At 44.2% G+C, this 12,807-nt stretch overlaps 1 protein-coding gene and 1 long non-coding RNA gene across 6 annotated transcripts in view; one reads left to right on the top strand and one right to left on the bottom strand.

Moving 5' to 3' along the window:
- The first annotated feature begins 2,140 nt into the window (after positions 1 to 2,140).
- CTNNB1 (catenin beta 1) overlaps positions 2,141 to 12,807 on the top strand; it is a 26,619-nt gene continuing 15,952 nt past the window's right edge. The window contains exon 1 of one of the 5 annotated variants that reach the window (XM_082193021.1): positions 2,141 to 2,201. The gene's annotated coding sequence lies outside the window, so the exon portion shown is untranslated. Of the gene's footprint in view, positions 2,202 to 3,195; positions 3,351 to 3,984; positions 4,316 to 4,799; positions 4,819 to 12,807 lie in introns of those variants that run through there. The other 4 variants (XM_082193020.1, XM_082193023.1, XM_082193019.1 and 1 more) reach the window with 4 other exon arrangements.
- Positions 9,906 to 10,643, bottom strand: LOC309515388. Its single transcript, XR_014212449.1, has 2 exons — positions 10,350 to 10,643; positions 9,906 to 10,308 (listed from the first exon to the last, which is right to left on the bottom strand). It is a non-coding gene; the product is annotated as an uncharacterized lncRNA (long non-coding RNA).

The following is a 12,807-nucleotide window of genomic DNA, read 5'->3' as shown; positions in this document are numbered from 1 at the left end:
TTTACAGGGTCCGTACTCACAGCATTATCAGGTGTTCCTTATTTTAAAATAATGGCTGCAGACTCCAATAAACAGAAAATACACCCCTTAATTCAGGCACCACTGGGCTTTTTTGGGGTGTGTGTGTGGGGGGGAGATACTGGCCATTATTTTTATCTATCTGTCTACAAATGCATGCACAAACACACAAATACATATGCCTTACTTTTTGCCGCTAATTTAATCATTAAATTAAGCAGTTATCCTGGGATAATTTTAAATCCACATTGTGTCATGCCAATTCAGTGCCACGCTTTGAACCCAGGGCTAAGAACTTTGTATGCACTTTGAACTAAGATTTTTACTCCTGAGTAAAAGCTTGTAGGGTAACCATCTAGTCTAAGTGAGTAGATATATTCATGCTCCCAGCTACTCTGGGAAAAAAAATATATATTTTAGTTATGGATTCTTAAATGTTAATCAAGGTTATGGCACTGTATCTCAAAAGCAAGACAGTCTCATCTCAAAAGTAAATGATTTGAGGAGGACTTCTCATTATGACTTACCTCTGAACATGTCTAGCATTGGGCTATAAATCACAAAATATCAAAAACTGTGTACCTCTCTCTAATAATTTACATTTTAACCATCTCACATGTCAAATATATGCAGTTAGGCGATTTGTTTTGACACAGGCACTGAAATCTTCATAGCTTGAATACAAACAGCAAAACTCACTTGAAATACTCCTCTTAGGATTTCATTTCATGGTGGAATCACCCAGGCCATCTTCGTTCATAAGCTGAAAAACAAGATTCTTTATAATGGGATCTTGTTATTTTCTTACCCACAGTGTCAAAAGTTTCCAGCTGTAGCAACAGATCCTTAAACTAATTTAACAATACATTATTGATCATTCATATCGTAATAATTAAGAACTACCCATTCTTTTTTAAAAAAACATAGCACGCTAGTTTCAAATCCTCAGCAATGCATTTCATTGAAACCATTGCACATTTTGGATTGGGCTTCCAGAAGTTTAGAACTTTTTCACCTTTGAATTAATTATGATTTGGAAGATGCTGGTTTTCGATACTTAAACAAGTTACTGGGAGAACAGCTTCAAGGAGGAAGTGACTTGGGAGAGTTTGCTGCATAATACCCTGGGGGTATAAAGAACAAATGTTGTGTTAGGTACTCAAAACAAAGTTCTGGCAGCTTACAGGTAACCCACAAACCATTGAAGCTGGCAAGATACACAGGGCAGCCAGTTTGCTTATTGCTCCTGCTGAGTTTGGTGGGACTTACTCCCAGGTAAGCATCCAAGACACACAGGACGACAGTGGATAGAACGTGAGACTCTTAATCTCAGGGTCGTGGGTTTGAACCCACGTAGGGTGGAAGTTTCCTGCATTTCAGGGGGTTGGACTATATAACCCTTGCGGTGCCTTCTAACTCGCAGAAGAAAGCCCCCCTGTATTCAGGGAGGGTGGGAAATTCCTTCCAAGTAGTATGCATGATGGCAGTTGTTGTTTACTCGTTTAGTTGTGTCCGACTCTTCGTGACCCCATGGACCAGAGCACGCCAGGCACTCCTGTCTTCCACTGCCTCCCGCAGTTTGGTCAAACTCATGCTGGTAGCTTTGAGAACACTGACTGTCCCACCATCTCGTCCTCTGTCGTCCCCTTCTCCTTGTGCCCTCCATCTTTCCCAGCATCAGGGTCTTTTCCAGGGAGTCTTCTCTTCTCATGAGGCGGCCAAAGTATTGGAGCCTCAGCTTCAGGATCTGTCCTTCCAGTGAGCACTCAGGGCTGATTTCCTTCAGAATGGAGAGGTTTGATCTTCTTGCAGTCCATGGGGCTCTCAAGAGTCTCCTCCAGCACCATAATTCAAAAGCATCAATTCTTTGGCGATCAGCCTTCTTTATGGTCCAGCTCTCACTTCCATACATCACTACCGGGAAAATGATGGCAGTTTGGGATCAATAAATTTCTGGGGATTTAGGTCACCCCCCCAAAAAAAAAAAACATTCCTGCAAAGTCTCACCACCCGATGAGGTCGGTGGGGAGGTCTTTCCCCACGTGGCCTTTGGAGGGGACGCCAGCCTGGGACTCCTCCTCCCAGTTCTGCGAAGATGGAGAAGAGGCGGAGCGAAGGCAGAAACAAAAGCTCGCGAAAAGCCAAGCTCGTTTGGGTGCTCCGATTCCTCAGCTGTCAGGAGGGTAGGTAGCTTGCGGTTAGAAGAGGAAGGGGCTGAAGGAAGGGGCTCCCTTTCTAGACTCTTCCTGCCTCCCAAAGTCCACACGGGGATCGTCCCTCATCGTTTACTGAAACCTGCCCAAATTTCCAGGCAGACCTAATCGCCCCTCCTCCACGTTTCGGAGTCACTTCGGCTCCGTCGTCAGCTATTCACGTCGGGTCTTATTCAGGATTGCGCCGGAGCAAGTCGAGTCTCTCGCCCGGCGCAAGTTGAGATGTTTTGTGAGTTGACGCGCAACATTTGTGAGCGTGAGGGCGTCCCGATGTTTGCAACATCCACGCAGATCCGAGTTGGGAAAGGAGTTTGGAGGAGGCAAAAAAGCAGCCGAGTGCTTCGATTAATAGGCGTGTGTCTGATCAGTTAAGGCTATTAAGAACTCGCCCATATTAATATTCGGCGCAGCCTAGAAAGGAAACTAAGATGGGACAACTCGCTAAGACAAAATCACGGCCCCCGCCAGTTAGGAGGCCCCTTTGCAAGTGGTTGTGGGTGCAACACAAAACACCTCGCAGTCATCGGTGGGGCGGGGAGTGCCACCCTCTGCACGTTACCTTGGAAAGCAAGCTTTGATCCCAGGAAAGCGTGCAAGGGATCGCAGCCACCGGACCTAAAACTTGGGAGCATCTATATTGGTAGGGAAAATCTGGCATAGGGAAAATGCACTTTGGCAAGCCTAGGCGACTTGTGTGGGGAGACACACACACACGCCACCCTATAGGGTTGCTTTTGCACCGTCGAGCCACTTCCAGGTACCGTCTTCGAAGCTCCTCGGGCTTGTTTTCGCTCACCAGAAACCACGGGGGGGGGGAAGAGAGAGAAAGTGGGGTGTTTGCTTTGGCCCACATCTCCGCGGCGCGTTTGTTTGGAGAAGAACTGCAGAGCAGGCTCTTCCCGCTGCCTCCGCCCGTCCCCACAATCTCCTCCCCGGCCCTCCGTCGTAGTAACTTTAAGTTTTAAGGAGTGGCTGCTGCTGCTGCTGCTGCGGGGAGGGGAGGGGAAGGGAAGGGAAGCCAGAGCAGCAGCCGGAGGAGGACAATTCCCAGCCCGACGCCGAGCCCCACGATCCCGACTCTGCAGACCAGGCTTCCTTCGGGAAGGGAGAAAGCGAGCAGTAAGTTGACGCGACACTGGAAGCCCGGAGCAGAAGAATTCTTGATTCCCGGGCCGGTCTGGATAACCAAGGGGGTGCATTTAAAGTCACTTTCGCTGGATGCAAATATGGGGGGGAGGGATAACGTTTCCCCCCCCCAAAGTATTTGCAATGGAGAGAAAGGGGGAGAAGCATGCATGCTACGTTTGCAAGGGGTTTGTGTCAGGGGGGAAACAGCCTGCAGGCAGCTCCCCCCCCCCCGAAAAAGCAGCAACTTCTCTCCCAGGCTGCGGGAACGCGCCTCATTCCTAGCCTCTCCAAGATCAGAGGGGGGGGGGAGGGAGAGGGTGCCTCTCCTTCTGTGCCCCCCTCCTCCTCGAGGGCCTCATCACACCTCGCCGGATCCCTGCACCCGTCCTGCCTCGTCCCTCCCCAGCCCCTCCCCCCCCGAGCTCCCACAATCCCTCATCCTTCTTCCCTTCTCTTCGCCAGCGACTTTTCCTGTCTCCCTCCGCCGCGCTCTCTCTGTGTGTGTATGTATGTGTGAGTGCGCGCGCTGGCTGAGGGGAAGCCGGCCGGGCACTATTTCTCCTCCCTCCCTCCCTTGCGCGCGCGCGCGCGCTGCTGCTGGGTGGGTTTCGCCTGCGTGTGGAATGCTGCGCGCGGCGTCGGCGGCAGGATACCATGCGAGCGCTCCCGCCGCCCTCGCTTATAAGAAGCTCCTGGCGAGCGGCGCCATTTTAAGCTTCCCTCACGCTCGCTTTCTCTCGCCCGCCCGCCCGCTCGCTCGCTCTCGGTGTTCGGTGGCCGGCGGAGGAGGAGGAGGAGGCGAGGACGGGCGAAAGGAGCGCTGGCGGAGGCGCCTGCGTGGCCCGCGCTGCGGCGGTTAGCGAAGGGGGCGAAGGCGGCGGCAGCAGCAGCAGCGGCCGGGGGAGCAGGAGCCGCGAGGAGAGGAGGACCTTGCGCTCTCTCGCCTCACCGCCAGTGTTAGTACCGTTTCGGGGCTCCCGACTGTTCCCTCCTCACACGAAACTTGGCCTTGGTCCCAGCACTACTACTTCTGAGGGGGGGGGAGAGAGAGTATTATGGTGTGTTGTTGGGGAGGGGGCCGAGGGAGGCTGTATTTTTGCCTCACAAATTGATTGGATTTTTTTTTTTAAAGTGAGGGGACGACGACGACGGGGTTTTATTCTCGGGGGGGGGGAGCGCGTAAAAAAAGAAGGCAGAAAGCAAAGGAGACCCGGAAGGCGTTTCTGTAATTTCGGCGTTGCGTTGAGAGGTGGAAGGGGGGATAGACACCCCCCAAGATTTAAAATGGGGGCACCGTTGGGATCAGGTTGCGGGAATGTTTTCTCTTTTCTCCCTCCCCCCCCCCACTTCCTGTGTTAAGGGCGGAGCGCAACTTGTCGGGTTTTTAACTCGCAGCCTTGGCCACAAGGTGGGACCTCTTTTCCCTGTCGGCTCGGGTGAGGTCGGGACCGCGAGCCGGGCAAGTAGGCGGCGTGCGCGACGCTGGTTTTTGTGGGTTATTTATTTTGTTCTGGGGCGAGCCTTGGCATGTACACCTCGGGGGGAGCGGGGTGGGCGGGGAGGCGAGAGAGAGAAAAGGGGCGAGCGCGCCGTAAGGTCCGAAACGTGCGACAAAAAGCGCCCGGGGGATCGGGAAGGTGGGGGATTCCTGCAGACGATCCGGCGTCTCGTGGTGGGCTTGTTTTCTCCGCCGAGGTCGTGGAGCGACTTGCTGGCGGGTTTTCGCCCCCGAGGCTCGGGTTAGGGGGATGGTGGAGGAAGCGGGTGTTTGGGAAGGTAGAGGGAGGGGGGGCGAAGTCTCGGGTTTGTTTGGATTGTGTGGAATTAACTCCGCCGCCTCGCTGCAGTCAGCAGCACCAGATATCTGTTGCATTGTGGGGTGGGTTTTTGTTTTTTTGGCCTTGCAGGGCAAAGAGGCTCTTTTGATTTGTCCAGCTCTGTGAAAAGTGGGGGGCGGCTCAGATTCCCGCCGCTTTGGATCCGAATGAAAAAGCAAGGCGTGCCGGAGATTTGGGCGGATTGCATAGGAGCTCTTTGCAAAACATCTTGGGTGGCACAAGGATCTTTGAGAAGGGTGGAGGCGACCTTGATAAGGGAAAGTGCGCGCTGCTGAATCTGGTGCGGGGGAACGATGAAGGCTGTAGGCTTTCCCAAATGTACTATTCGGGTCTCCCCTCGTGAAGATGTTAATTTCCCCTCCGGTTCCTGTTCTTACACCGAGGGCTGACTTAACCAAATCCTGACACTGCTAACTGCCGCTGCCATTTTTCTAGATAGCATTAGAAGAGAAAGTTGATACCCCGTCTCTTGGAGGTTTGAGAAGAAACAGGCTCAACAATATCTAGAACTTCCAAAACTATTGTACATGCTGGTGTTCTGTTGATTCTAGGTGTTTGAGCAGGCATTGCTTTACCATCCTGCGTTTTCCTCTTTTTGCCTTCCAAATGCGTACAGTGAAGTGTGTGGTATGAGAAGTATGTAGAAAAGAGCTTTTTTAAAAAAAACAAAAACCCAGTGGGAGCTTAATAGCAGAGGTAAGCCCAAAATACATGACTTGTCTTAAAGTTCCAGTTGGTTCAGGGCATACTAAACTACTGTGAAGCTTTAATGGTGTTTGGCATTTAACTCTTTTGGGTTAGGCTCCTTCATAAACATTATCCATGCTTTTAAATATTTCACACAAGTAAACCTAGAGACCTAGTACAATTGGCTGAGCACCCTCAAAACATGACATACCAGAAAACAAGCTGGGACTTGAGAAGGAAGGTTAAAATGCACATTCATAACTTATCTCCTCTTGGTTTCACAAAGATTACATATGCCAACCAACTACATCCCTTGGTCTTAAACTAAGTGGCGTTATTACTTAAGTCTTCCAACAAACTATAATTTCTGTTTTGAATAGAATACAAATCCTAATTAAGAACTGCAGCAGAAATGGGGAACTTGTGCCCCCTCCTACAGCTCCCATAATCCCTGATTATTAGCCATTCTGAGAGTTGGAGTTAAAACACCTGAAGGGTCACAGGTTCCTCATCCCTGAACTTCGAATATTATGACAAGACATAGTTTAGAAAATTCTAAAACTGCAGGCATTTGAAGTTTGTGTGGCTTGAAGTAAATTTGTATAAAATTAGATAGTAAATGCAAAGCTTTCACAAGTGTTTTGGCATCTAATGCAACTTCTAAACCAGAGTGGGGGCATGCTTGTATCTTAAATTTGTAACTTGTATCCAGGTATTGAGGACTTAGGACCCTTATGACTGTAGGGCATATATTCCAGTTTAATGTTTCTGTTGAAGTTTAAATTTAAAATCTAGCATGTTGTGGAGCATCTCTGCCATCTGATCTAATTCAGGCCAAGCCATAACTTGTGTTAATGTTATAGATGTGAAAATATATATGAGGGTGCGCACCTTCAAAATACATAACTGTACCCTTGGCAGCTAAATCTAGAGTTACTGGTCTAAGACACGAGCTTGAACATCTCAAAAATTTAAAGAATAGTTATTCTGTGGCAGATAACAAACTTGTAGTGTGAATGCTTTTGAGTGGCTAAAACTGTTCAGCATCTGGGTATTGAGGCTAATATTTTAAGAAGTGCATTCTGAGTGGAATGTCATTGAGGGGGGTACTCTGTGACAACTGTGTTGACAGCCATTACCTGTATATAACTTCTGTATACCCTAATTCTTGTACCTCTGCATTAATGGTCCATGAGATCTAATTTGTTTGGGAATGAAAGTTGAGTTGGGATTTTCTTGGCTACCATACTGAATTTTCCCCATTTAAAAAATTTGTATGAGCTTGTTATAAATTGAGCAAATATTTAGTGCCTAGTCACTGTGCCTAAAAACTATAGATGTTGCCATCTATGTTTCTGAAACTTCTAGCCCTCATACAGGCTTCTGTGGTCTAATGTTGACAACGTTTGATCCGATTTTGTATAACTTCAAAAGGAAAAAGGCTGCTTTGCTTCTGTAGAAATAACGTATATGAAGAAATCACTGCAATTTCATATGGATACCTTCACTTCTGCATAACAAACCTATGTGGGTTTATGCATAACATAAGTGAGCTGTTTCATACGTAAAGTGATTCCTGCATTGGAAAAATGGGGAACTTAATTTATTTTGGTAAAACCCTAAATGCTGCAAAAATCTTTACCTAAAGAATAATTGTTGTTTGTAGTAATTCAGGTGAGAGCAAGTAGTTATGGCACAGCTGGTATTTGAATCTAAATTTGCAGCTCTGCCCTGCTCTTTCCAACAGCCAATACTGCATGTACCAAAAGGGCGCCATATGGTACATCTGGGTTACACTTGCTGCTCTTTTCTGGGAGGATTAAAAAGTTAGGTGATGGATTTTAAGCATTAGTGTGGCATTTCAGCTTTTGAAGCAGATTGTGGTTAGCATGAACAAGTTTATAGTGGATAGAAGGATAGCTAGTATGGTGATCAGATGTGTATACTGCCATGTGAGTATGCTTTCTATAAAGTCATGCTTCCAGGCCTATATATTGAACCTTAATGAATATAGACATTTATACAGTATTGTGAAAAGCTGGGCTAGACATCTAGTTAATAATAGTTGTCAGTAGAGCTTTGCAAACACAATGTTCAAATTAGATTCTTAAAAATGCTTGGTGTTGGAGGGGGACAATATTGCATATTGGTTCTTAGGCAGGGTAAGTCTTATGAACTAATTCATAACTTAATTAAGAAAGTAGAGTACAGTTCTAGTACTCTATAGCTCAGTAGTTTAATATGTAAGAAATACAAATATTTTAAAAAGCATGCATAGCTAATAAACAATTGTGCTTCAAACAACAGATCTAAAGTACTTGCAAGATGGGGCTTGACAAAATTAAATGTAAGATATTAGGGTGTAAGTAATTTTGTGTAATAATTCTTGGATATTTGTTTCTAACAGGTGTTTAATCTAGGCCAATCCTAGCTTTCTATTGTTGAGTTTTAACTTTAAACTTGTCTGTTAGGGTTTGTAACAGAAAAGTACAGCTGTCCTGAGTTTGAATGCCTCATTATAGTTGGTAATTCCATTCCTAAACATCTTACCATAAAGTTGGTGCATAGGTAGCTTAACCAGTTGTCAACAATAAATTGGAGATAAAAGCAGAATGGTGACATTAGAAGTACTTTTATGACAAAGTAATGAATATTTATGACACAAGTTGTGGGATATAATGTTCCACTAAAACGCTCTTGGTGTCTTTAGCAAGTAGTTGCATGTTAAACTGGGATGGTCAGTAATTAAAGGCTGTAGGTGGAACTGTAGTATAAGAGCTTACTGGAACAGCAGATTCTGAGTGGAAGACCTAAAAAAGGAAGAGGAGAAACTTCATAGTAGAAGCCTTGGCAAATTTAAATAACTTGCTATTCCAGATTTCCTGTTGGTTTTATAGGAAGATACTAACGCATCCATCCATCGGAACTTCAGCCTTGAAACATGTAGAGGTATTTCACTGCATGTCCATGTGTTGTTGGTTGCACCATATTCTAGTTCTTTGCAGCATGACACTATTTTTGTATTGTCAGAAACATACTTACTGCATGCACATTAAGTTCTGCAGGCATACATAATTTGAGATGGTCTTAAATCAGGTGAGGGTCTAAGATAGGAATTATGAGAGTTGGAAATGTATAAGCTTGCTGAAGGCAATCATACAGGTGTTTTTTTTGTGGGGTGGTGGTGAGGGAATGAGTGTAGCATGCCCGGCCTGACTCAGCCAAGAATTGATCAGTGATGTGTGTTTAATTAGCAAGAAGTTGGTAAAACTGTAACATGACAAATACCATGAGTTAGTTCTTAAATAGTGAATTAAAATGTTAGCATATAGACTCCAGAAAGTTATCTGAACAATGTTTCAAAATAATACAGCAGTGCTGAACATCCGTAAGTTCTCTGGTCTGCATTGCAAAGTAGAGGGGAGTTTATGGTCTCTTAGTTAGGCATCATTGGTTATTTCTCCAGTTGGAATAGAAATCTTGATAGATAAAGCATTAACTGGTCTATTGGCTTCATTTAGCACCAAACTGCTTACACTCATGCAGCCATCTTTCCATGAAGGGCCTCTTACTATAGCTGAACTGGCTCTCTAGCCTGTCATAAATTCAATATATCACAGAAAGTTTTTGCAGTAACTAGGCAGACCAAGAACTTAAGTAGCTGTCAACTGCTTAAGAACTTCCCTGGCCAAGATTTTTTTCAACATCCCTGAAGTGTATTAAGTTATTGGACTTGGTTTCTCTTCCCCAAGAAGACATGGGCCTAGTTTACACAATCGGATCCTAACTTAATAAGCACCATGCACCTACATGTAATCATTTCTGTTTCCACTTTGTGAGAACAGGAAAGCAAATCAGGACCCTACAGTTAACCATTGCTTCCCATTGCAGGATCTACTTTTAACATGAAATTTTCTGAAGAAAACCCCCAATGAATGTATCCTTCTTTATGAAAAACAAATTGGAAACGTGCACACTGCATAGTATACCTTCCGTCAAGCAAACTTGTTTTTTTAAAAAAAACTCCCTCCCCTGCCCCAAACCAGGCTTAGCGGCTTTCTTCTTTCACTTAGATGAGTTTCTTATAAGAATATATTAATCTGGGTATGATGATTATGATATTTATACATACATACATACATACATACATACATACACACATACCCTGCTCATCTGGCTGTGTTTCCCCAGGTTGTGTGTATAGACAGAACTTAAGATGCATCCAACTCACACTCTGACATAGTAGAAACTACTATGCTCAAACAGGTTTGCTTGATAGAATGTTGCTACTTAAATGTTAATGCTGGTATGCATGAATGGCACAACAACAGAAGTAACCATGTGGATGATGTGGAAGTGACCATCTTCTCCTGTAATTTATTACCTGCAGGAAGGCTGGCTAACTTCCTTGGCCTGCTAAAGTTCTTCACCCTGTTATACTGCACTTCCTCTGTAGGAGGAAAACAATTTAGCTGATAACACTAGACAATTTGATAGTTCGTTAGAGAAGTTGTCCTTAAGTAATTGGAGTTGAAAATTATATACCCAACTTCAGTTGCAGTTAATTTGCCAAATTAACTATTCAGACCCTCTGAGCAAATTGTCTGAATGGATACCTGCATGTGAACACCCTCTCTAGTTTCATTTTAAAAACAGGTTTTATTTCTGGACATAAAAAAAAAATTAGGTACTTTTGTAATTTTAATAATAAAATTTTGGACCTGTTTGGGCTAACATGTTCCCATATGATGGGCTGGTGGTAGTTGATGCTTGAAATCAAACCTTTATTAGGCATTGTACAAATAAAACCATAAAAGAGAAAATAACATGTAAGTGACTTGAAATATATATAAAAAGGCAGCGGTTGGCTACATACATATATTTATATATACATATAGAGTCAGTGGTTTTCCTTGTTAGCTGGTGGTAGTTAGAATTGGGCAGTGTTTCTGTGAGGGGAATTTCCTTGGTGTCTTAGGTTTTGCTCTTTAAACAGTATACACTGCAGAGCTTGTTGAGTGTAATATTAAAGTAAATTAAAAGAAAAAGAAAGCAAGTAAGGGCATAGTTTTGTTAGTGTTCACCAGTTTTTCACTTGGGGGAGAGCTAGAACAGTACAGCTGAGACTGCACACAGCTTCTAATAAAAGGAGAGGGGAGAAAATGCAACCTTGAATTCTCAGGAGGATAGGGAAAAGGAGTGTTTAATCATTCTATTTTGCACTCGCATAATGTATTGGAAGCAGTGTGTGTATGAGGAACAAAAACACCTGCCGTTTGCTGTTTAAAACTAAATATTGCTTCAACTAAAGCTCTAGCTTGGGAGAAGGAAAACTAATATTTCCAGTGCAAGCTAATTGTCTGGAAAGGACCCTTACTTTGGTGTTTCATAAGTATTCAGTAAATATTTATTATTCCTACAACAGGAAAATAATTCTTTAAGTTACATATAAGTGTGGGGGGGAATGAAACCTACTCCTAGACTACTAATATTGCAAGTTTAAACATGGTGATGTTGAGGCTAGATAAACTTGCTTTCTTTGAAGCACTGTAATAGAAATTAGTGAGTCACTGGAGTAATAGTAAACTTTCACCTGCATATGATAGTAACTGAATATGTAGTAACATTTCTTTCACTTCTCCACATGGCAGAACAAATTTTCACTGAGGTCTTGGAGCTTTTAAGTTTCGAGATTCAACACAGCAACACCGCAGTTCATAGTGTTGAAAGTATTATGGAGGTGCCTGAGTCAAATTTATTTATTTATCTGAATGCTGCCAGGTTTATTGTAAATTTTTCTAAAGCTTTTTTATATGGCACATAGTTCTATTTTCAGAGAGTGAAGAAAAGGATTCTGGCGCGGTACCTCAGTCAGGTGTATAAACTGTGTCGGTCAGTGAATATTTGAAAAACACCTGTTTAGAGTAAGATATTCAGCTGATTCACTGACATAAGTAGCATATGCAGTCTTTCTTCCCTGTTAGTAGTGGGTAGATCAGCCTAAGAACAGGTCTGTTATTTTCACAGACCTTGTGAACAAGTATAAATAAAGACTTTAAAATAAAGTAATAGTAGTAGTAGTCTTATTGAATGCCTTTTATATTGAGCTGCTTCTGAAGATTGTTTGGAAACTGCAGCTGGGACAGAATTCAGTGGTCAGGTTGCTAACTGGGGCAAGGTGGTTTCAGCACAATTCTGGCCCAGAAAAAAGTTTGATCTATTAAGTCCTGTGTGTCTCAGGATCCAATACATCATGGACCGCCTCTGCCCGTATGGCCCACCTGGACACTGTGATCATCTGAGGCCCACCTTTGTCTGTCTCCTCCATGGGAGATCTGGAAGGTGGCAACACAAGAACAGACCTTTTCAGTGGTGGCTCCCACTTGTGAAATGCTCTCTCCTAGAAGGCTTGCCTGGTGCCATCATACATATTTTGTGTATGTTTACAGAGCTGTTCCAAGTGTGATTGTACTAGTAGCATGCCCTAAGCAGATTGCAGATACGGTTCTGGAATTTGCTATCAACATTCAAGACATTCAGATTTCTGCATAAAAGAAAAAAGTTGCAAATTTTAAGAGAAAAAGAGAAAAAATTTTGTTAGCCGCCCTGAGCCCGGCTTTGGCTGGGGAGGGCGGGATATAAATAACATTTATTATTATTATTAATCCAAGTAGCTTTCCAGGGACTGAGCAGCAAAAGCAGCCTCCATTTGGCCAGTCTTGTAACTTGGAACATCTGTCTTTGGAAGAGTGTGCCTTGAGCACATATTTAGCTTTGGCTGGAAAGGCATCAGTCCTAGAGAAGAATGCTCACTTAGTTCATGCCCCATTCTGAGTCAGTAACAAAATTAAGAAGAAACCTAGAGGAATACATAGGTGACTAGATGGTTCTGAGGCAATATAGGTGCCATTTGTTTTGGGGTG

This window comes from Podarcis vaucheri (genome assembly GCF_965113315.1).
Source record: "Podarcis vaucheri genome assembly, chromosome: 12".
Lineage (NCBI taxonomy): Eukaryota > Metazoa > Chordata > Lepidosauria > Squamata > Lacertidae > Podarcis > Podarcis vaucheri.
The sequence above is the reverse complement of the archived record's forward strand: the minus strand, read 5'-3'. Positions and strand labels throughout refer to the sequence as shown.